This window comes from Thunnus maccoyii, chromosome 5, assembly GCF_910596095.1.
Source record: "Thunnus maccoyii chromosome 5, fThuMac1.1, whole genome shotgun sequence".
Lineage (NCBI taxonomy): Eukaryota > Metazoa > Chordata > Actinopteri > Scombriformes > Scombridae > Thunnus > Thunnus maccoyii.
Window position 1 is genome coordinate 11,328,899 of NC_056537.1, and position 24,045 is coordinate 11,352,943.

Here is a 24,045-nt window from a genome sequence, read left to right on the forward strand (position 1 = left end):
AGCTGGCACTCTTATCCAGGGCGACTTACAATGATTGATCAGGCAGGGGGTTCAGCGTCTCACTTTAGGATGCTGCCATGGCACACATGGCTATTTGTGGAGATTTTTGGGAACACGCCTGTAACGTTTCTGTTTTGGATCGATCCCACCAAAACTCTATGCCAGTATGCCGCTGCGCTACGTGTATCAAGTCACTGCAGACTTCTGTGTAGCACTTTTTGGATGTGTTATATTAATATTTCCGGATACCCTGACCAAATTTCATGCATGTTGTAAATTTTGATCTAATTAGCTCATAGTTCATTACTATTCACATGTCCTTTAGAGAAGTGGTTCCCAATGTGGGGGTCAGGATCCAGTAAGAGGTCACAAGATCAATCTGAGGGGTTATGCAACAGTCAAAAAGGAAGTTCTGATGATTTTCAGACGTTCCTTATCCCTATCTTATCTTACTGGATAATTTTACCTCTTAAGGCTTCAGAAAATTATTCAAATAAAACAGAGTACTCCTTGTTTGACCTTATCACAGACATGTGCGACCTGTGATGGGTCACAAGTAGACATGGTTTCATTTTACTGGATTGCAAGCACAGAAGGTTGGGAAACACTGCTTTTGAGTATTGAACACTTTAACTCTACCACTGTCTAATGTACCGTCAGTACACACAGTGTGGATGTAATGCCATCTGACAGATTTGACAAATTTTTTGTGCTGGCAGAATACTACATACTTACTTTGATTTAAGGACATTTCCACAGTTATCTAACTCTGTTTCTGTTGGCTGAGCTCTTTTGTAACAAGCCTGTAATATATAAACTTATATAACATTCTGTAAACTTTTATTGGATTTGGATGGCATTTGTCTGGATTTCTGTAATTTTCCTTTCTTGTTCTATTCTCTACACACAACAACTTTTGCACATCTGTCCAATCCCTCTTCTGTTGCTCTTCCTGAGGTTTCTTCCATTTTTCCCTGTTAAAAGGCTTGTTCAAAGTGAGGAACTGAGGATAGAGGATGTTGTATTGCTATACAGATTTTAAAACCCCCTAAAGCAAATTTGTGATTTGTGATATTGGGCTATTCAAATAAAATGACTTGACTTCACTATTCAGAAGAACAATGTACATTTATCAGTCAGCTGTATGATTTCTAAACTGCAGTCATTTGGAAAGGTTCTACACATGACCAGTTTAGGAAGACAAACATAAGACAGACACCAAAATGACAACAAAAAGCAATGACAGTACATAAATCATGCAGAGCAACAAGAACAGCGAAACATCAATGCAACAATACAATGCCACATCCACTATCCACTATGCTAATAAACATGCAATGTGCTTGGAAGTGAGGTTATGGCCCTCAGTTTCATCAGTACCAGGAAAAAGGCTGGCATTTTTCATAAATCTAACATTTCCTGATTGTGTCTCAATTTAATCTTCACCTACAGAGAACTAGTTGTTTCAAAGATGTTTCTGTATGACTAAATTTGACAACTTCCCACAAAAACAGAGCATGAGGAAGCTCCACAAACACTTCCAATTCAGGGTCACCTCACAGTACCGGCAACATGATCAAATGCTAAATTAAGACAGAAAAAAAATATATAAACACACAAAGCCAGTGCTTGTGAGCTGTTATAAATTGCGGTCACAGACGCAGACACATGATAGAGCCTCTCGGTGCGTTGCCATGGCAACTGCAGTGCAAGGGGGGGAAAAAAATCCAGGACACAAAGTGTTAACGTGGTGGCGACGCCAACACACACACACACATACATACACATAACGGCAGTGGTTCTTCCAATGCTGCAGCGAAGAGCAGAAGATAGCTTGGCATTGAGATTTCATTGCTATTTTACAACTGACACACACACACACACACGCAGTCGATGGCTGTGTCCTTGCAGTAGGATGCTGCTTCTTTACCAAAGCAGTCACGTACGGTGTCATACATCACGTCTATAAGCTCAGAGCTTTTATACGGCTCATCTCGCCATTGCCTGTACCAACACTTAGCCCCTCACAACTTTCTGGACCCGAGCCAAGCGGCAAAAACATTAAGAAAGCAAAGACATCACAGCCTGAAAGACAGGCAGAGGAGAGAAAGGAACACGAGGAAGAAGAAAAACAAGACAGAGGAAGGCGAAGTAGGAAAGAAACAGAAAGAAATAGGAAGTCAGAATCAGACAGAAACCAACAGCCAAAGAGACAGTTATAAACAGAAAGAGGTAGACGGACAGACGGAGAAAAATATGCAGGCGGACAGACAAAAAAAAAAAGTGCATACGAAAAGACAGAGATTGATACGGAGAGACAAGTGAGAGACATATGAAAAAGAATTCAGCGGACAGAGAGGAAGAGACAGAGAGACAGATACAGTATACATAGAAAGAGAGAGAGAGAGAGAGAGAGACAAGCAGACAAACATGAGCAGAGACAGAGAAAAATAGAGAGGCGGGAGGGCAGAAAGAGAGTAGTAGGCTGACAAGCGGAGAGACCAGTCAGAACAAAACAGAGACGCAAGAAAAGAAAAACAGAGGCAGCAGACAGGAAAAAAAAAAACAGAGGCTGCCTAAAGAGAGAGACAGGCAGAAAAATATAAGAATGGAAAAAAAAGAGCGCTCATGCAAGACTTTGCTTCGCTTTGAAGCTATATACATTTGACACACTAGACGCTTATTCGGTCTCACACACAGCCTCTTTGTGGGTGAATGTTTTTTTTTTTATCAACACTGCTGTGTACAACACTGCACCCCATTCTACCTCAACATACACTGGAAAACATGCGGAGGTGGAGAAAACACCAGGGTTAACAAAGAGGAGGCTGACAACCAGCTCACCCTTGAACACCAAAACACAACAGAGCTAAGATCATTAACTTCAAACACACAGCGTGGCGTTCAAGTCATTAGAAATTCTGTTTTCTTTCTGGTAGTGGTGCTGGAGATTTGTTTTTTCCCGTTTTTTTTTGTGTTTGTGTAAAGGTGAGATGTTATCATTTCTAAAGAAAGCCTGCTGAAAAAGTGCTAGTGAACTATGCAGAGTGCTTTACAACTGCTTTATGACTGTTTAATATCCTCTATTGCTTCTATACGTTTGTTAAAAATCTGCATATTTACTGTAAACTAAACCACCTGAATCATTCTTTTAAATCAGTGATTCTCAAACTGAAGTCCAACAGGAAGAAGGGTATCATGCGAACCAATCAGCTGTGATTAGTTCTCCCCTCGGGTTTAAAAGGTGTACTAATCAATTTCCTCCACTAATTGGTACTAATTTACACACTAGGAGCACCAATTTTCTCCTCAACAGGAGGGTGTACATACGTCGCCTATATAGCTACTGTGTTCTTTGCCGTTGGCATACTGGTTGCAGATTATTTAAGCTATGGGTTTACCCTGATTTTCATCTGCTTGTATGGTCTAGGATATAATTATACTTCTACACATTTGTGTAATACTTTGTTTAGTGGGATACAAACAGAAATTGTTTTGTAATTGTGGGTGATGCACAAAGACTGACCATTTAAATTAGCTTGAAGGAAGCCAGACATATGAGAAAGATGTTTTTGTTCTGATATTCAGCGTACAATTTATATATGTCATTTGAAATTATACAGAAGGACATATAATGTAAATTATGTTTTTTCTTCTGCTTTGCATATGTATCACTGGAAAATACATGTTATTTTTTTATGTTAACTAGATAGTGGTGTCTTGTAAACAAATTTAATATGGCTTTTAATTGGGGGAACTTTATTGATATCATTTTTAATGTTTTATCATACTGTGATCAAACTTTTTTACTTATTGTTTATATTTTCACTTTAGTTTTTGGCCTTAGCTTTGTTGTTGATCTTGTTTTGCAAAGCACTTTAGGCTGCATCGATGCATGAAAGGTGCTACACAAATCAAGTTATTAATAAATGTTCAGCATGACATGGAAATTAAAACTAACAAATTAAATGTATGAAAAGTTGATGCACAAGTGACAAAGGAACAATACATTGTCTGAAAGTTATTCTTTGTCCTGCTAACGGTAAGAACTACAGAATGTTTTTCTTGCATATGGTATTTTTTTAAAAATTCAACTTCATGGTGTTTTTTAAATTTTAAAATCAAATTTAAACTGTTTTAAAACAGTTAAAAGTGCTTTTAGTTTTGAAAAATAGAGACTAAAAATAAAAGCTACATAGCTACACAATACTGGGCAAAGGCTTCTAGTTTTTTAGAGGAACTGGCTGCAGAAAAGACCAGCAGTGGATTGTAAAAAGCAGACTCTAATAAAACTAAAAGGGTGCAGCTAAAGCGACGGTTGCACTGACATCCTGGATCTCATCACAGTTTAACAAACATCATCTGTAAAATTTCAGTTGAGATCCAACAGCCTCCAGACAAACACATATTTACCCACAGCTCCTGATAGAAATCTCAGGAGAAATACCATTTATCATACCGAATGTCATACTGAATGTCAACTACACCTTCAATCACTTATCTATGGTGCCTTTTAATTTTTGTGCATGACTGTGCTTTGAAGGTTGTGTCATAAAGGTTTACGACCATGACTCTAGCGGGTAATAACCGTCTTTTTCGTCGTTGCGGGCATACCTGTCACTTGTTTTGTCACTGGTAAGACAGAATGAACTTGCAGTTGCACTAATTTGGGTGGGTATAACGGAGGAGCTGTGCTGATGATCAGGATGGCATAAACACTTTCATGGTTCAGCTTGACAAGTGTGTGTGTGTGTATGTGTATGTGTGTGTGTGTTCACCTTGCCTCAGGGCAGCAGAGGAAAAGCAAATATGAACCATGCAGAATGTCCTGTGTGTACAGTGTAAGTATTTTTTTGTTAATATAAAAAGGTGCTATGTGTGTTTGCGCTTATAAAGCTTATAAAGATATTGTCCACTCCTGCGACAATGCTCGTACCTCTGCAAGTGATATTCATGGACATTTCTTTGCACTCAAAATACTGTAACAATAAAGTATCTTGAAAGTGGTAGCGGTGACTCTAGCACAGGTTGAGACAGGAGTCTTTCAGCCTATAACCTCGCACAAGTGAAGGTGAATAACTGCAGAATGTGCCTTCCATCCTTCAACATCTCGTTATGAGTGTGGACATGCCCGGACTGCTTCTTACACCCTAACCCAAGAGTGTGTGTGCACAGATCTGAACAGACACACACACAAGCTGCCCATTTTCATCCTCAGCATTTCCACTGTCACGCCCAGCAATGGCATCTGTAGCCTCAATGTTACATTTTTATAAGCCCAGTATGTCTTTTTTTCCTGGATCCAGCATGCCTTATCTGAAAAATTAGCATACAAAAGAACTTTCCCATTCATACAATCGATGCACAGTATTATATGATTAGTTAAACTTCTCGTTGCACCACACCAACTCGAAAGGTTTGTCTTGTTGCTAATCAGCGGAGAGCAATGTCAAAGCTCCGTGATTCACACCTGAAAACAATTTTACTCAAGTTGTGTTGAAGGATGTAGAGAATATTGAACAAGAAAACAGATTTCATTTGACAAAATCCACAGGGAGGAGATGCCACTGATGATTGGATCCTTAACCTGTCGTAAAGCAGTTTCCCCTTCCACTAAATTCCTTGTCATACCATACTATCTAATCGTGTCTGAACAGTTTTGTTGTTGTAAACCGCTGACTCGACAGGGCAGCGCTGAGAATGTGAACAGTGGAGAGATGAAACAAGATCAAGATTTACCCTTAAAACAAGCATCGAGTTTAATATAAATACAGTTCTGTATCCGCAATTACAAGAGTCCACTGCTATCATGACAGTTAACAGACATGTCATTTGTATCTTGCATTCTCTGGATGTAGACGTTTGTTGACAACATCAACATCAATCTATTTCCAAGTTTTAGGCCCCAGCGCAATGTCAGGATTAGCACTTCTGCAGCCTTTACAAAGTTATGAACATGCACGATCTATATTGATATAGTTCATGTATTTTTCTTTTGTTAAACTCCATAACTAGTAAACTGGGCAATGCACCAATGCAATAAAAAATGCTGTGCAGGGATCTGTAGATGCATACCATGCCCAGTGTTGTTTTAAAGGTATTGAATGTTTCTCAAGATATGAATCATTTGAAAATAAATGATGTTGGTAAAGTTCAGTTCAGTTGAGATCTTTTTGCAGCAAAGCAGCAAACACAGTAAGACAACTGAATACATTAAAGTGCTGGTGCTATGCATGCAATTCAGGATAAAGGATGTATGTTAAAAGCAAGGAAAATAGTGGTAAGCTTGTGTGAGGATGTTCGAGAATCCTCTCAAAGGTCTGAACATCTTTTGTATTTTAGTCTAGACTCTCTCTTTGCACAATGACTTCTGTGTTTCTGAAGTCTTTCTGCCAAGTCTTGGACACACAAATTCTGTTTCTGCTTTTTACAGACACAGGTTAACTTGTTCTGAGGATTCTAGTAAAAGCACTTTTTGTTGAGTGTTTTTGCTTTGTTTTGGGTTTTTTTTTTTTTTTACAATTTGTGTTGCAATTCCTCCTTCCGCAACAAATCCGAAACTGAACCAGTTAAAGAGCAGAATTCCACAATTGCTTGTTTATTCCTGTTCGCTTGTGAGGAATCTGGGTCTCGCTGTGTTTGTGAGTTGAAGGAGAGTGGTTATATGCACATCACGTAGGTGCGAGGCTACCACAGAACAACATCAATGAAAAAAATCACACACTGTGTTTGCCCCATTTAATGACACGTACCTACTGAGCTTGGAAAAAAAAAAGGGAAGTAAAAGATTTTTTCTTGAAAACAACATCAGTGTCAAAACGAGACTGAATTACTAATACAAACATTTTAACAACTACGGGTACCTTTTATAACCTTTGTTTTGAGCTTTGAGTCATTTTCTTCCCAAAATGCAATGCAAAATTACATAAATACATTATTCTCATAAGTATATTCTTATGGAAATTCTTTAACCCAGGGCTGCATTGCAAATCTTTTCAGCAATTATATGTTTTCTGCTTCTTGAGTCCCACACTTGAGACAAGAAAATTATCATCTGCAGTTTTCTATATTCTTCCCTGGCTTTTGATTGATTAGGTCTAATATTTTCATCTGCATTTCTTCATAGACTTGACATCAGTGACCTGAGCTTCTGTTAATGACAGAGAAAATCACAGAGCGTTGCTAATACATCACTGACCGGTGAGAAGCTGTATAGGACAGTTGACCGCTCTGGAGTTCAAACTTGATGACTCATCCTTAAACATGTCTCGTTATCACCAAGGTAACAGGTATTCCTTAGCAACAAGAGCATTATCCTCCACTGACAATGTTTAGGCGTGGGTTTCACACCAAGGGTGTCCTTCAGCTATGCTTAGCCATTCCGATGCAAGTGTCTCTACCTCTGATTGATTCATCGTCAGTCTTTCATTCTCTACGTCTCTCCATCTTGGCCCGTGTTGGCAGGGAAGCTGACTCATTCTCTCCTCTCCTCCGGAGTATTTGTCTGTGTGGAGAACTGAGATCTCACCACTATTTTCAGGATGCAGCCTGACGTCACAGGCTGCGCTGCCCCCACATAACCTCTCGCTGCCATTATGGCTCTGCAGGATCCAGATTCATACCACCAGCTGTCAGTTCAATGCATTTTCATAAAGCACAAGGCTAAACTCCCATACACTGTGAATACCACTATGAATGTGCAAGTGGGTTCAGCCATAATCTTTGACTTCTATTTTGGCTTCAGAGGGATTTTCACTGGCTAACACTGTGAATCAACAATTGCATTTGCCCAGACAACATCAGCCCCAGGGCACTTAAAGCAAAACCAATGGTTTATGGTTATGATAACACTGCGGTCACCAAATAATTGCTGAGATCTCAGAATGGGATCAATCAGAGGCCAAAGTCAGGGGTGGGACCTCACGGCTGTCCATCAATACGAACAAACTTCTACTTGTACCGAGGCTCCAAGATAGCTTTACTGTAGCTGCTGCAAGATGTCACTATGGCTTAGTCAAAAAGCATAGCATGCTCCTGATAATCGTGTTAGTCGAATATGTTACTTCCAGTCTCTGGGGAGAAATCAATACATCGGGTGCATGCGATCATGAGGATGCAGGTGGAGGGCTGGGCGGTGCGCCACAGGGAAGAACAGAGTGATATGCTTTCGAGTCTCGTGCATATTGTAGCTTTAAATACCGTGATATTAAGTTTGCAGGAGCGTTCCCACACCCTTTCTACCTTCTGGTACAAACAGTTGATTGATGTAGGGTAATCTGTCTTTAAGTAATTATGCATAATTATGACAGCCTTGAAAATGTTGCAGGTCTTTAACGCATGTAGGCCTAAAAAAAAGGATGTTTTAATAATGTTTTAGTTGTGCTGCATTTTGTAGAAAGAATAAAACAATTCAATTGGTGATTATTCATAAATGATACTGTGGGAATTACTGCCTCTCTATGGCACATTATCAGAATATTGTGTACTGTGTGTTCGGAGTGTGTTGTGGATCCGTCTCTACTGTGAGATCATGCTGTCACCACCTCAGTCCTCTAATAACTCCTCTGACGACGATGCATCAATAAGAACAATGCAAAGGATCAATTGAACAGAGTAATAAGATTCACTTGCAACTGGAGCAAAACCGAGAGGCTAGAAGTTCATTTTGTGAAGTCGGATGATTCTACCTGTTACCATCGAGAGGGAGAAAGAGAGACGGTGGAAATTCACAGTTTCTCTCAGAGCGCAAATCAATATAAAAGTATTATAATGATTAGATTAGCTAAAAATACAGCTTATTTATGCATCATATGCATTACAGCTCTTTGGCAGCTGCAACTGCACTCAGTTTTATTTATCTATTTATTTTCCTGCATGCTGCTTTAATCCTCATTTTCTAGTTCTTCTTCATGTTGAGATTTGTATTCCCTGCATCCACCTCTTGTTTGGCCTGTTCCCTGAGCTGCTGTAACAATTGAATTTCCTTCACAGGAATCAATAAAGTGGCATCATAACCACGGCGCTACAGCTAGCTCTGATGAAATACAAAATGCACACAATGCAGCTTAATGAATCTATGCATTTTATAGTAATAAATATGTTTTATCAACAGCCGTGCATCCTGTCTGCTACCCCCTTTACCCCCTCAATGTCTCGCTAGATGACAGCAAGAGATTCAGATAATGAATGTGTAAAATGTAAACTATAATTTGCTCAAAACAATTACGATGGGGTTGCAGTGTTTTGTTTAACTCTCAGTATTTAAGCCAAACAGCTTCCTATAAATAAACACAGAAAAATATAAATACTCAGACTCTGCTTTGTGCCGCAGGGTTCAGGCCACACCAGTATATATGAGGCTGAATTGACTGTTGCTGAAATTCCCCACAGGCAACCGATGGATACAAGACCACACGCTATGCTGCATCGACCGAACTGTACAGCGGATATACGGTATGATGCATGGTGCGCACATGCACACACAAGCAGACGCAAATGCAAACACACTCAAAAATGACATGGCGACAAAAGCTAATGAGCAGGATCTATACATGCACATCTTTTGTACATGTACAGCACCCATCTGTTGATAAATGGAAAACCTGTATGATAAAGCCAGTTGACTTGGAATAAAATTTGCATTGGAAAACAGGAACACTGCTCTACATGGCTGGTAGGGTGGCATATATGCCCATGTGTACACACACACACACACACACACACACACACACACACATACACACACATACACACACATACAGGCACCTTGAGGCAGTGGAGGCCAAGTGGCTGCAGATTGAGTAGGACAAGCACAATGTCTCTATCTTGGAAACACAACATCCACACTTACACACAAAAACATACAGCATATTTCTGTGTTTTTCTGTGCTTACATGTGTGTGTGTCATTTGTGCCCTCTTGTACAAAAAGCCATTAGTCTAGCATTCATGGTTTACTCTGTTCAGTATGGCAACTTTCAACCACATATCTTACACACAGAGCCGCTGGGTATCGTCATCTGCCGTATCTTTCATTGTACCGTGCACTTTACACTCTTCCATAGTGCACTCATTCACTGCATCCTGTATGTATACGCATTCCAATGACGTCAGCCAGCCACAAAGCCTGGTATTGTGGAGGTTACATCCACCCACGCTCACTTACATCGAGCGAGAGCGCCAGAAGAAGAAGCCATGTGCATGTATGTAAAATGTTAACACAAACATAGGCACACATAAATGCACATGCAGGCACAATGAAAGCATGCTGTGCCCCCATTAAAGGATTTTTCTCATTCACCATGTGATATGAGCATTTTCATCACCTGTGGCGCTGCACACAGACCAGATCGGGAGTTTCTCAACAGGAAGCGAGGTTGAAACACTGTGAATCGGCTACACAGCTACACAAACACTGTAAATCAATCTATATTAAAGATATCGCAATTTCAGTGGAGAACAGCTACAACAACTAGTGACATCTAACCATAAATTCAACCAAACAATCAGCCCGCATTACAGTCCAGCAGCCGAACTGGTCATAGAGTAATTTAATTAGGACACACAAATCAGAAGTGAGCAAACCAAAACGAGAAGAAAGTATCACGCCTCCATGTATTAAAAACACGTTATAATTACGTTTATCATTTCCAAGTTATATCATTCATTTTCTGTCATACTGCCCAGTCCTACTTTCTATTGCCCTCATAACTTTTGTATTATTTTACAGACCCTAGATACTGTCAGGAAGTCACACTGAGCAGTAATTGTGAATCTGAAAGGAAATATCTCCATTCATATTTCATTACGTTATGGTTGTTCATAAACAAGAGAAACCGAGAGATATTCAAAATAAATGAGACAAATGTCAAGAAAATAATGAGAAAACCTTTTTTTGATGTCACTGCAGGAAAAACAACAGGTGTAATTAATATTATGTTAATAATATCAACGATGGCTCGACTCCGCCTGAGTGTCGGTGCGCCATCGTTAATGCCATTAACTACACCTCCTCACACACTTTTTAAAGACACAAAGTCATGTCAATGCCGATGTCAGCCATCCTATTACCTTGTTGTTTCTGTCAAAATCTAGGGAAATATATTGGATATAATATGGGAAAAACTTAATTGCTGTAACCTCATGAGGCTTTTTTAGCTGAAAATGATGAAAACATGCAGGTTATCTCTTGCAGATTTACATTTTTATTTATTTATTGTAGCCTAAAGCCTATAGTCACAGTTATCAGCCATTGAATAAATTGTGAGGTGAGGAGGATATATTGGAGTAAGAGAGCAAAGTTTTAAGGAGGAGCATTAAAACATGGAGTGTTAAATCATGTCATCATTCTCTCAAATTAAAAGACAATGCTCTTGATGAAATATAGGATACAGATGCCATAGAAAGCTTAACTTTCATCATAGCAAAAAAAAAGAAAAACTAAACAACAAACTTTGACTTTATATTAACCATGTTCCTCTGACAGGCTGCAGCAATTCAAAGCTTGCAAAGACTTAGATGAGATGGCTGTTTCATAAGAGATATCTATATGTTTTTCAGAGAATATATTTTAATCTGCCTAAAGGTCCACAATTATTACAAACAAGAGTGTGAAATGATGTAATTGTTGGTGTGAGACAGTTAATTATTAGCACTGCTGCTATAGCCCGCTCACAGCTCCCATGGGTCTTCATTGATAGCCAACGTCTCATCTCCAGCTCAGTAACAATAATCCTCCTGAAAGTAACATAGCATTATGAGTTTTCAGAAGCAGGCTCTAAATCATTTCTATGAATGTATTTACTGCCAATCAAAGTGGATGTCATCATTAATGAGAGACCTATATAACAACAATAAGATATAATACAGGCCGATCAATCCAAACAAGAGCCTTTATTTTTCTTTTGTTATATTTTACATGGTTTAATGTGGAGAGACATCTTTCCCTGGTCTTATCCAGAACCAGACTTTTGTTGTCCAAAATCATTTCCACAGACCGGCTGAACTGCACAGGTCATTTGATAAAAGGAGAGAGATTTACTGTAGATGTTTTATCTTAGTGAGATTCACACCACTACATCATCACTATTAGGTCTCCGAAATAGCGGCGATATTACACGTCCTCCGGCATGACAGATTGCTGTCGTCAGCTCATAAAATTAAAGCTGCAGGAATGCAAATGAAAAACATGATTTGACTGTATCGAAACCACAGTTCTGAAATGAGTTTGGTCTACTCCGAAGACAGAGCTCAGCAGGTCTACAGCCAAGATGAAAGTAGATAATAATAATGTCATGACGCAGTCTTAGTCACATGTGTCAAAAGCAACAGAAAAAGCAACACAAGAAAAGGTTGATGCTTTGAAAAACATCTACAATTTTTTAAGAGTGGAAAAACAATCTGGATATTGCTGGAGCCAAACCGTACAATGTGCTCCAGAACTGTTTTAGACAGAAAATACGACTGCGTTTTGGATTAAACATTTTGCATTTTTTGTCTTCCTGGTAAAAAAAAATGCTAAACCAAAACTACCACAGCCCTGTATGTTGGCCATGATAAAAAAAAACATTATTTATCCCTTTAATCTTATCAATCCAGTCCTTCTTTGCCACCTTCTTGCGCTCATTCTCTTTTTCTCTGCACAATTATTGACAAACATTTATTTATCTCAATGTTGAGACCAAAAAGACGCACCATTGTCTTCAAATTTAGCCTTACCGGTTGAAAAATGAAAACTCACAACCCCTCCTGAACACTGCCCATGAGTCTTGTCAATCCGGCACCCCTCAAAAAACTGTATTTCCCTCATTCTTTCTTAACTTTTCCCACCTCTACCTGTTTCGGAGGGCCCTGTGGCGCAGGCGGAGCACACACAAGGCCAGACCCCATCGCTTCTTAGTGGCCGCACACGAGTTGTACTCCATAGGGCAGGAAAAAAAGGATGGACAGATGAGCAAGAGAATACAGTGGCTCCCTCTCTCTCTCCACTGTATACTCATGGATACAGCAGTGTTGGGACAACACAAACCCAGCCTAGGATTCCAGCAGAAGTCACGTGGGGCTGTGACACCCACCTGCTAAAGATCCTTCTTCTCAATGCCCATTTGAATTTGAGGTGTGAAAGCATATAGGCACTAATGCACACACAGACATATGTACACGTAGTATAATATAAGGACAGATTGACGCAAAAGAGCACAAACACACAACATCTCATATGCAACATTCACAACACATCAGCACCTCTTCATCCGCCCGACCATGAACTTGTTACCTAAAATACACACTGAACACTCTATGAAGACATCCAGTGTCAGTTAAGCTTCCAGACAACACTGTTCCCAAAAAGTACTCGCATAATATGATCTGAATGTCAGGTCATTAACATACCAGTGTGTCTGGAGTCGAAGCTTTACATATTGCTCTTAGGAGTAGAACTGGGGCCTGTGGTTCAACGGTGTGGGTCGGCAGTACGGGCTGGCAGAAAGATCAGCCGTGTTAAGTGCAAAGTCGGTGGAAAAAGGTGGAGCTAATTAAAAATAATGACACTCATAGATTGTCTCTCTACCAGCCATCTCAGCTACAGACACCTGAAACTCCACAAAGTTTAACAGAACTTAACCTGTACATTTTTTCTAATAGTTCTTTTTTTTTATATAACTCTTTTGGGGGACATTTAACGCCTTTATTAGATAGCTGAAAGTAAAGAAATGACAAGAAACGAGGGGAGAGAGATTAGGAAGAACATGCAACAAAGAACGCTGACCGGGCACAAACTGGGAACATTGCCCCCCAGGGTGTCCCATTTTCTAATCGTTCTTATTTTTCTAATATATCTTACTGTAAGACATTGAATGGTGGTCTCTGTCTTGATAAAGGTTGGTAGATGGTGCGACTGAATCTGACTTAACTGTTCCATCCCTTACAAAGTCTGATGTGCTGTTATTTTTAGGCACGCTAACAGCACGGCCCCAAGGGTTGGTCTGTCGGTCAGTTTTCAACTATCCTGTGAAATATCTCAAATATCTATGAGATGAGTCGGTACAGTCATTCATGGTTCGATGACAATGTATCTAATGATGTAATGTATCTAAATACTTGCAAAAACTAATGACATTTCCATCAGCTGTACTTTGTATTTTACTTTACTGATGATGTCATTTAGCGCAAGTACAGCTTCACAGAGTATACAGCTAGAATGGCTGTATACTCTTGGTTTTGTTTTACATATTACAACTTTAATTCATCAGCTTTCAGACAAACAAATATTTATCTACAACTTCTGAGGAGAAACAATCATCCCATTATGTTTTTTATCCATACATATGCCATTTTAGTGTCTAATTTGATGCATAATTTGCAGGGGTTTTTTGTGATTTTACATTTTTTGCATCTATCTCCTCATTTCTACTGTTGCTATAATATAGTAAAATATTTCTATGATATCTCTCCGTCATCATTATGCATAGGACTGAAAATAATTATGTTCATTCTTAAATAATCTGCTGAATATTTCACTATTAAGTAATTGTTTGGTCTATAAAATGTAGCAACATACCTTCTGTTGTATCAGCGCTTTCATACAGTGAGTTTATTATATTTTTCTCTTGTATCATCAGAGTATTCGTGTCATATTCTAGTGACTGTTTCTCTGCGTCCTATCCAGATGCTCTCCGGGACAGTATTCATAACACATTTGCCTCAGGAACAGGCCACACCCAACACCAAGTGAGTGCCAACACCAACGGGAAAACACCACTGTGTTGTAATCGGTCACTACTGCCAGTTTTCTGCAGTTAAACTAGAGGCCCGGGAGTAAGCTGAGCATGCCAGTTGGGGATGTTGGAAGTCGTTTGGAAATCTTTCATGGGTCCAGAGCTCAATAAACACCACAGACTCAGGCTGATGAAAAAAAAAAAAAACATACCCATGACCATGTTGCAGGAACAGACACAACAGTTGAACAGTGTTCTCAGACACAACAGATGAATACTGTTCTCAGTTATGCAGCAGACGGGTGACTCAGTCCTACAGGGCATAAGGCGTTGAAGAGGGGTTATGTGCAAGAGTATGTACATGTTTATGTGTTGGTGTATGTGTGTATATATTTGTGTGTGCGACTGTAGCGGGGAACAAAAGGAGACAAAAAAGTGGTACCTCCGAACGTGAACACGTTATCTTTTCACACGCATCCATATGCAAAGCTGCACAAAACAAACACATGCTTCCCCGCACACACCAACAAAACCAGGTCATTATCATTCCACTGCTTCAATGCTGCAGCATCAGTAGAGATTAGTCCCCCAGTGACCTAGCATTACCCAACACACTGCGCAAGTCTGCAGAGAGCAATCTATCTTCTCCCTCCATCTTCCCTCACTTTCTCTCCTCTCCTCTTCCTCTTCCTCTCTCCTTTCCCCTTCTGCTTTTTATCTTTGTCTGTCTTAGGCTCCCAAGCCGTCTCCATCTGCTGTCTCCTGAGGTTTCTGCTGTCCTTTCCTGTTCTTTGCTCTCTACGTCTCTATCTCGGTCTTTCTCTTTCCAGCATTCTTTTCCTTCGGCTTTATCGTCTCTTTTTCAATTCCTCTGTGGGAATTCATCTCTCTTCCAGGGCTATCTTTGCACCATGGGTCCTCTGCTCCTCTCTACCGAAAATCTCTAATTTTCCTCCCTCTGTCTCTCTGCCCCTATCTCTCTCTCTCTCTCTCTCTCTCCTTCCATTTCCCTGTTTCTGCTGAGTATAACTTACACAGTGTTGTAGCAGTAAAGTCGACTCCAGAAAGACTAATACGCTGATGGCAGATAGCTGTAAAATGATGAGAGAGAAAGGCTGTTACTCTAGCTGCATGCTAACTATCCAAATTGTGGCTAAAAGCATCACACATGCCACATTTAGGGTAACAAAAGGAGAATCTTTATCCTAAAATGTTTTCTTCAACAAGCTCTTGTTGCATAATGGGAATACAGTTTCTTATTAGCGTTGATAGAATCGCTTATTAAAACCAATGAGCGTCCCTAGGTGCACAGTTGGTGGCTACAAATATACTAACAATGGTGTCTTATGTGTATTAGGAAGGCCACTGCAAAACTTTTTCTTCCAAAATCAGAAGTGTGGAAAGGAAAATGAGCGCAGCCAAGAACTTGAGAAAAACAATTTAGCAATTTGAGTTGGATTAAAATAAATTGCTGCAACCCTAAGTTTGTTAGTTTCAGTGTCAGTGTTGCACAAATAATCTCTATCAAGATGTCTTTATAACTCTTGTGCAATGACTTCATAGCAACAGGCACAACAACAATGAATCTGGCAAATGTTGCTACTATAAGACAAGTAACACATGAGATCCAGTCAGAACAAACAAAAAAAACCTCCTGAATGAAACTAACACCAGATGACATAGGAAGACGTGAAAAGAACGGTAGATAAAAGGTGAGAACAACAACGGCAGAGAGAGGAGAGAATGAAGAGATGAAAAGATAAGAGGGGAGAGAGAGAGAGAGAGTGATTTGACATCACCAGAGCACCACAGGAAAGACTGGAATGTTGTATACATAAACATACTGAGTCAACAGGGACCAGCAGAACTGGACACAAACACACAGAGAGCAGCAGTAAGCCAAACTCGTTAAAATGATAAGCATTCTTGCTGTCATGTGGGTCTAATCATAAAATTTCCATCTTTTTTTTTTTTTTTTTTTTGGTGGTAATTTGCTCAGTTTTTTTTTGCCAAAACCAATTGAATATTTGCAGAGTGGAATGCAGTGGAGCTGAGAATGGGAGAATATGACTGCTCAAGACAAACAAATGTGAACTGGCTTGTGCTCTCAAATCCAGGCTTTTTAAAAGGGAACATATTATGCACATTTCCAGGTCTATGTTTTATTTTGGTATATCTTTGCATGGTTTACAGTTTTAAAAAAATCCTTTTTTATCTTATACTGAACATTTATGCAGCCACTCAACTCAGCTCCTGTCTCTTTAAGACCCCCCCTCCCAATGATCCCGCTCTGTTCTGATTGGCCAGCTTTTGAAAGCTACGTAACAGCAGACTTCCACCAGCTCCACAGGCTACGTAAACAAACAGTAGTAGTATGATTTCACATCTTTTTCATGTTCTTTACTTGAAATGGAAACTTCTTAAATACAGCCGTACATGTTCAAGCCCGAATCCGATCCGAAATATGAGAGCGGACAATATGAACAACCCGTGGAACAACCTTAGCAACAAAGGCTGCGGATTAAACGGCCGTTTGTGGGAATGCGTGAGCAATCTGACGTCATCACAAGGTGGAAGAAGAGGTAACTTTGCAAACGGAGCACTCAGAGCAGGCTGACAGTGCATGCATGCATTGCATTGCATTCATAAATTATTTGTTATATTGCTTTTATTTTATTTACCATGAACACAGAAGTGCTTTATTTTGAAAAGACAATAGATGCATGTAACATGCGGAAATTGTCACAATGTTGACACAGAAGGCTCCTCTCTTCTTCACGTAAATGTCACACGACAGTCTCCTTCACTAGGTAATCTTGCTATCAGCTATTCTTGCCTGAAAAATATTAGAACTTAATAATGTGACATATTAACAGTCCTACAGAAAAATCACAACAGCTTAATCTCCGCCATTGCTGCTTGCTGTCAGTGTTGGTTTGTACGAAATGCATTCTGGTGTAACTTCATCACTCAGTCAGTGACAGACTTTCGCATGTATAAGGCTGGCCCCACTGTCGCGGTCCAGCCTGAACACTGACAAAAAACTAGAACAGGCTCCGCAGATACAAAACCATTCTTTTTTTTTTCTGGCATGTTTTTTCACATTCTGTCACTTGCACATGCAATGATTTATTTTTTGTCAGTGTGCAGCTATTCTTCATATGACATGGAAAGTTTTATTACTTAAAAAGAGGATAATCTTTAGTCATTAGATAGCAATTTCACGTTCATCCCACCACATTAACAGGGCCGTCCCACAGTTTATAGATTTTTCATCCATCTCCATCTACATTCCCAATACCCCAGAATGACCTTTGACCCCCATATTACACCTGGTGATACCACAACCCTGCTGAGGACCTCTCTGCAGATCAGGTGCCTGGGTCCGGATCACATGACCACCCCTTGGGGGTATCGCCATGGCGAACGCCTTCAACACCCTACTCATGAGGTGTCTTGTTCCTGCAGGCTGGATGTTTGACTCAGTGATTCCTATTACTGATTAACCACACAGGATTTCTTGAGCAGGGTGGAAATTCCCAGTCCTTCTCTGTAGCAGCAAAGCCAGAAAGTTGTGCTATGCAGTCAGGTTAAACTTGTTTGCAAGGCTTGAAAAATTCAAGTCAGTTTCAACCACACATACAAACACACTTCTTTTATTTACCATTGCTACATCAGGGAAAGGCCTCGGAGGGATAGAAGTGATGGCATGCATCATGATGTCTCCTTTTCCATTTCCCCCCAAATGGAGATTGGAAACAAATAAAAGCAAAAAAGAGATGGCAGGAGAGAACGTAGAAGCAATCATGTGTTTCTTTCCAGACATAAGAGGGGGGCTGGTGGGACGATGGGGTATAATGGAGGCCAGGAAGCCAGACAGGCAGGGCAGACCGGCTAGTTTGCTAGCTAGCTCCCTGCCACGCTTCATTAGCTATTGTCATGTCGCGGCATGGCCGGGGCTGCTCATGCCTGTGTGTGCGTGTTTGTGTGCCCTGTGTGTGCCTGTAGGGATGTGGGTCAGACCAGAGAAGATGGTGGAGGCCATATAGGCCAGTCAAAGCTATATACTGTGTGAATGTGACGACTGCCACCCCGTCCACCCAGAGCTGGATGTGATGTTGCCGGCTGCATCTGCCGGACCGACTGGACACATTCCAACACTTCACACAGCATCCACTGATGTTCTCTCTGCCCTGTTCTCTCCTGCCTTTTATCTTTTCCTTTCTTTTACTCCTTTTCAGCTTCGTTCAGGCTTTTTTCTAGAGCTGCAACAATTGTTTTGGTTATTTATCAAGCAAAAGGCCAATCATTCTCTGGTTACAGCTACTCCAATGTGAGGACGTCCTGCTTTTCTTTGTGTAGTAGACCTGACAGAACACTGTGAAAACGTCATCTCAGACTCTGGGGACAATTTTGTTTCACTACTTTCTGACAATAATCGGTAAATCAATCAAGAATGAAAAGGATTTTTAGTTGCAACCTTACTTTTATCTAATATGGCGATTTGGATTCCTTTCACAGACATTTAGTCATACTGTACATAAGGAGACAAAAGGTGAGGCAGGAAGGAGGCTGCATATGATGTATCCTGTGACCTGTGTTTCAACCAGTGTCAAGTAGAGGAAAGGGAAGATGAGATGGAAATTTTTAGGCACTTTTGGAAATCGCGGCTGGTGTGTCTGTTGCTTGTCTATCATCAGATCATGGGAAACAATATTTATAGTCCAGAAATCTGGCTCTTAATGCTACCTTTAATATTTCTCTTGCTCTCTGTCTCTCTACCTTGCTTTTTCTCTCGACCTTATTTTATCTACCATTTCCCCTCTCACCTGTCCTGTGCTATATCTCTCCTCTTTTATATTCTTCTCTTCCACTTTGTCCCTTTTCCTTTTCTCTTCTTCCTCTCCGCTTCCTCGGAGGAATGGCAGTTCCAGTAAGAACAGTAAAAACTCATTCATATATGTGCATTACATGCTAATTTAAGACATTGAACATTCCTCATATTTTGCTTAAGATAACCACTTAATTTTTCTTATCTACTACATACACAGTTTGCGGTGGATGAGGCATTTTCAACAGCTTACCTGAGCACTACACTCATTTAAACACACGGACTCTTTGCTCGACAGAACACACACCGACTGATGGTGAGATAATCAGCATCAAAGACAGCGAGGTTTACCCACCGCCTCTCAAGAGCTACAAGACAGCTTCACAACAAAGCCGCTAAACTCTTGACTTTTGGGTGTTTATTTATTCAACCTTCATTTAATCCTTAAAGAAAGTCTCTTCAAAGGACATAAGCCCTCCACCAAGCAGCGTCAGTTATGACCTAAAACGACGTGCCGTCACCCCGCAGAAAGAAGCTTTAAGCTGCTCACACGCAACTAGGATGTCAAAACACTCACATATCCTAACACACACACACACACTCCTTGTCCTACGTCCATCTCCATCTCCGCCATGCCTCAAGTGCCATCTTACACAACAGGGATCGTCTTCCGAATGCAAATACTCAAAGACAAATTTGTCACAGTGCTACCTCTTCTCTTTTCAGGCCCGACGCCATCCATCCATTTGGTTTAAAACACATAAGTTCATAAATCCGTTCTGCCTTATTGTTGACAAACATGTTCCTGCACGTTAAAAATGACGCACACCAGATCTGTGTGTGTGTGTGTGTGTGTGCATATGTGTGTGTGTGTGTGTGTGTGTGTGTGTGTGTGTGTGTGTGTGTGTGTGTGTCTGTGTGTGCATGGTGCCTGGGAGCCAGATGGTGTTGTAGACAGAGAAATTTTGCTGATGTGTCCCAAAGCAGAGGCCCAATATACACTTTAAATCCAAATATAAAACACTAATAAAACTAAAGAACAGGTGCAACTTCAAAATCAGACTACTTTATGTAAATAATGCCTAAGACAGTTCATATATTAAGAATTATCTGTATTAAGGCTGCAACTAATGACTGTTTACCTCATCAATTAATCTATCCATTGTTTTTTCGATGAAAAAGTCAAAATTGTGAGAAATGCTAATCACAAGAACCCTCTAGTGGCTTGTTTTGTTCAACCAACAGTACAGTTACTAAAATGATTCAATTTACAATTATGTAAAACTGAGAAAAGAAGCAAAATTATCACATTTGAGAAGCTGGAAGCAGCAAATGCTTGACATTTTTGCTTTATAAATGACATAAATGGTAAGAAAATAGTTCATAATGAATTTTTAGTTAATATACTCATTGATTCATTGACTAATAACGTCAGTATTATTCTGTAGGCTTCTATCTCACAGTAACACAAGTTGGCAGTGGCATAAAACACTGAACTTGCATCTAAACAAGTCTTTCCAACATATTCCTTGCCATATCAATCTCTTTCTGCATCTGCCAACTGACGAATTGTTTAATCATGCATTTCTTTTTATGAAAGCGAGAATGCTGTGTTTGGTCTCTGCATACAGTATATCCAGTCAGAAAGGAAACCCAGCTGTCCATGTAACACTCACAAAGCTGCAGATCCCCCTCTGATCCTTGGTGCACTGTTCAGCTGTTGCATTCAAATACAGCTTGGAGCAACGGGGTGGCAATAGCGAGTGTATTTCTGAGGTTCATAGCTGATGACGTGATTGGGTATTTATGAATTCATTCTGGGATATAACCTCATGACTAGTTATAATAACTAATCTGTTAGAGTGGTCAACCTGAGATAGGAAAACAGACACATGCACTGACTGTTGCTGTCATATGAGACATTCCAGCCGTTCAAAACACCAGCATTGTGTGTATGAGTGTAGCTCCTCGGTGTTACCTGCCATGCAACAATAGACCGCTGCATTATTCTTAATTACAGTCAGACTACTGTGACCCAAACAATAGAGGGATAGAAAATCTAGCCGAGTGTTGAAATCCACAAACTTGACTGCACCAGGGCTGCGAGATGATACTCTATATTTATGTTTGTCTTGTCAGAATGCTTCCTTCTTATTAGTATAACCATTTCCATCCAGCCTGTCTACAGTATGTGTGTATCTGTTATCCACTGCATGTTCCTCCAGATTAAACTTAATTTCAAAACCATCCAAAACTGCCAATGTAACGCCGCTCTCCTCTGTGCCCAACTGCCCATTAATAATGCCTGATATTGTTAGTGGCCATTTACTTCTGCCTATCTGTGTGCCTACTGTGCTGTGTTTGTGCCAGTCTGGGGCCTGGCGCTAAGTTGAGTGGATGGCAGCGGCTCTGCCTGATCGTACTTGGCAAAGCATCAGTGTCTACCTGAGTCATCCAGTCTGCCTGCTCCTCACCCTCCAGCACCCGTCAAATCGAGCTCTTTCCGCATTTCCACGCTGGAAGAGGAATGTGGGCTTGGTCCGATTAGATCTGAATGGATATGGGTCTTTATGCACGCAGTAAGCGGTTTGGATAAACATCCTGACTTTGACCAATTCGCTTTTAGATTCACTGCTAAAAACAGAGATGGAAACTACCAACAACAGAACCTTTGTTCTCAAAAGATTTTTCCCGTGCTCTTTCTTGTTTTCTCCACTTCTTCAATTGACTGAGTTACGACTGAAGAACTTCCAAAACTGCAAGACACTACAACAACACTGATTGTCCAAATCACTGTGTTCACTTTGATCTTTAAAATCTGCACGGGAGGGTCTAATTAGGCATAAATAGGTACAAATTATGAACAAGGGCATTAATCTTCACACAATAAGGGTGAGATAAGTGTGAACCATGACTAGCTTAAATACATTTGCATGTATTGTAACATATAATAACAACTTGAAAGAACGGTTTGTGCGTGTCTTTGTCTGATATGATGTGGCTGTGTATTTTCAATTAGCCACTGTGTGCCATGTGACTGATAATGCCTTGTGACTTTGCTATTCATGCTTGATACCATTATTTAATGTTTCGCAACATATACATGTATGATGCAACAGACCTCTTACAAAATATGGTCAAAAATATGATTTAAGTGCCTGTGTGTTGTATAGAAGTTGTTTGGGGCATTCAGAGGTGCCATTGTTCAGTAATGCTATGCACTGAGGTGCGTCATGTGGCGAGCTGTTGTCTTGCATCGCTGCCGAGATGCACTGCTGCTGCTGCTGTTGGCTGTGCTAATGTTGACGCGTGTTGACACTCTTGCTGTGTAAGCTCTGTGCTCCATCGCCATAAAGAGACAGTAGATGTGTGTTGTTGTGTTCTTGTTATTGTTGTCATAGGAGATGTTGCATCAAAAGGGCACCAGCAGCTCGAGCGTGTATGTGTGTATACGTATGTGACAAAAGGTTTTATGGTGGGTTTTAAGTATGTGCGTACTGTAAGGATGTTCTGTTTCAGCAGTCATCTGAAACCTTACAGCACCACGCAACAATGAACCACTGCGTTTTTTTTGTTTTTTTTCCTGGCTACAGTCAGATTGCTGTGACCCAACAATAGAAGAAACAAGCTCAAGATACAGAGACAGAAAGAGAAACAGAAAGCGGGAGGACACAAAACATGGAGGTGCAGAGGGGGCTGGTGGTCGGAGGGGGTTGGGGTTGCGGTGCTGGGGGAGTATAATACAAAATATCAGACAGATAGAAAGAAAGGACATGCACACAGACATATGGGGATGAAACGACAGATGAGGAGAAGGAGGAGGAGGAGGTGTTACCTTTCGGGGGACGAGGATTTCTCCGAGTTCACGGACATGAGCGGTGCCTGTTAGCCGCTCGCTGGCCGAGGGACCACAGGAGACGGCAAAATAAAACAGAAAGCTGCTTTCTTTCTTTCTTTTTTTTTTACTCTTCTCTCCCTGTCTCTCTGCTGTGTGTCTGAGTAAAGGAGAGAAGAGGGTTACTGCCTCCCCTCTTCCTCCTCCTTCTCCTTTTCCCCTCCTCCTCTTCCTCCTCTCTCTCTCTGTCTCTCCTGTCCTCTCTCTCTCAGAGGAGAAGAAAGGATGGAGGACACGGCTCCGCAAAGGATAAAAAGAGCAGCAACTGTGCAGTGCACAATCTGGCTGAATGTGTGTGTGTGTGTGTGTGTGAGAGAGAGAGAGAGAGAGAGAGAGAGTGAGTGTGTCTGCCTGTGTGTGTGTGTGTGTGTGTGTGTGTGTGTGTGTGTGTGTGTGAGTGTGTGAGCTGATAGCGAGACCAGCAATGTCAGTCAGGCGCCCCTCCTCATGCCCCAGCCTCCTTCCTCCCTCCCTTTCCTTCCTTCCTTCTCCTCCTTCACCTTGCCTCTTTCTTCCTCTCTTTCACTTTCCCTGCCTTCACTGAAGCTCCTTTTTGTCCTCCTCTTCCCTTTGTCTCCTTCCTCTCTGGTGTCGCTGGTTGAACTG

General features: G+C 40.7%; 1 protein-coding gene across 1 annotated transcript in view; it reads right to left on the bottom strand.

Annotated features, from left to right (window-relative positions):
* Positions 1-24,045, bottom strand: part of srpk2 (SRSF protein kinase 2) — a 70,547-nt gene that overhangs the window by 24,932 nt on the left and 21,570 nt on the right. The window lies entirely within an intron of this gene.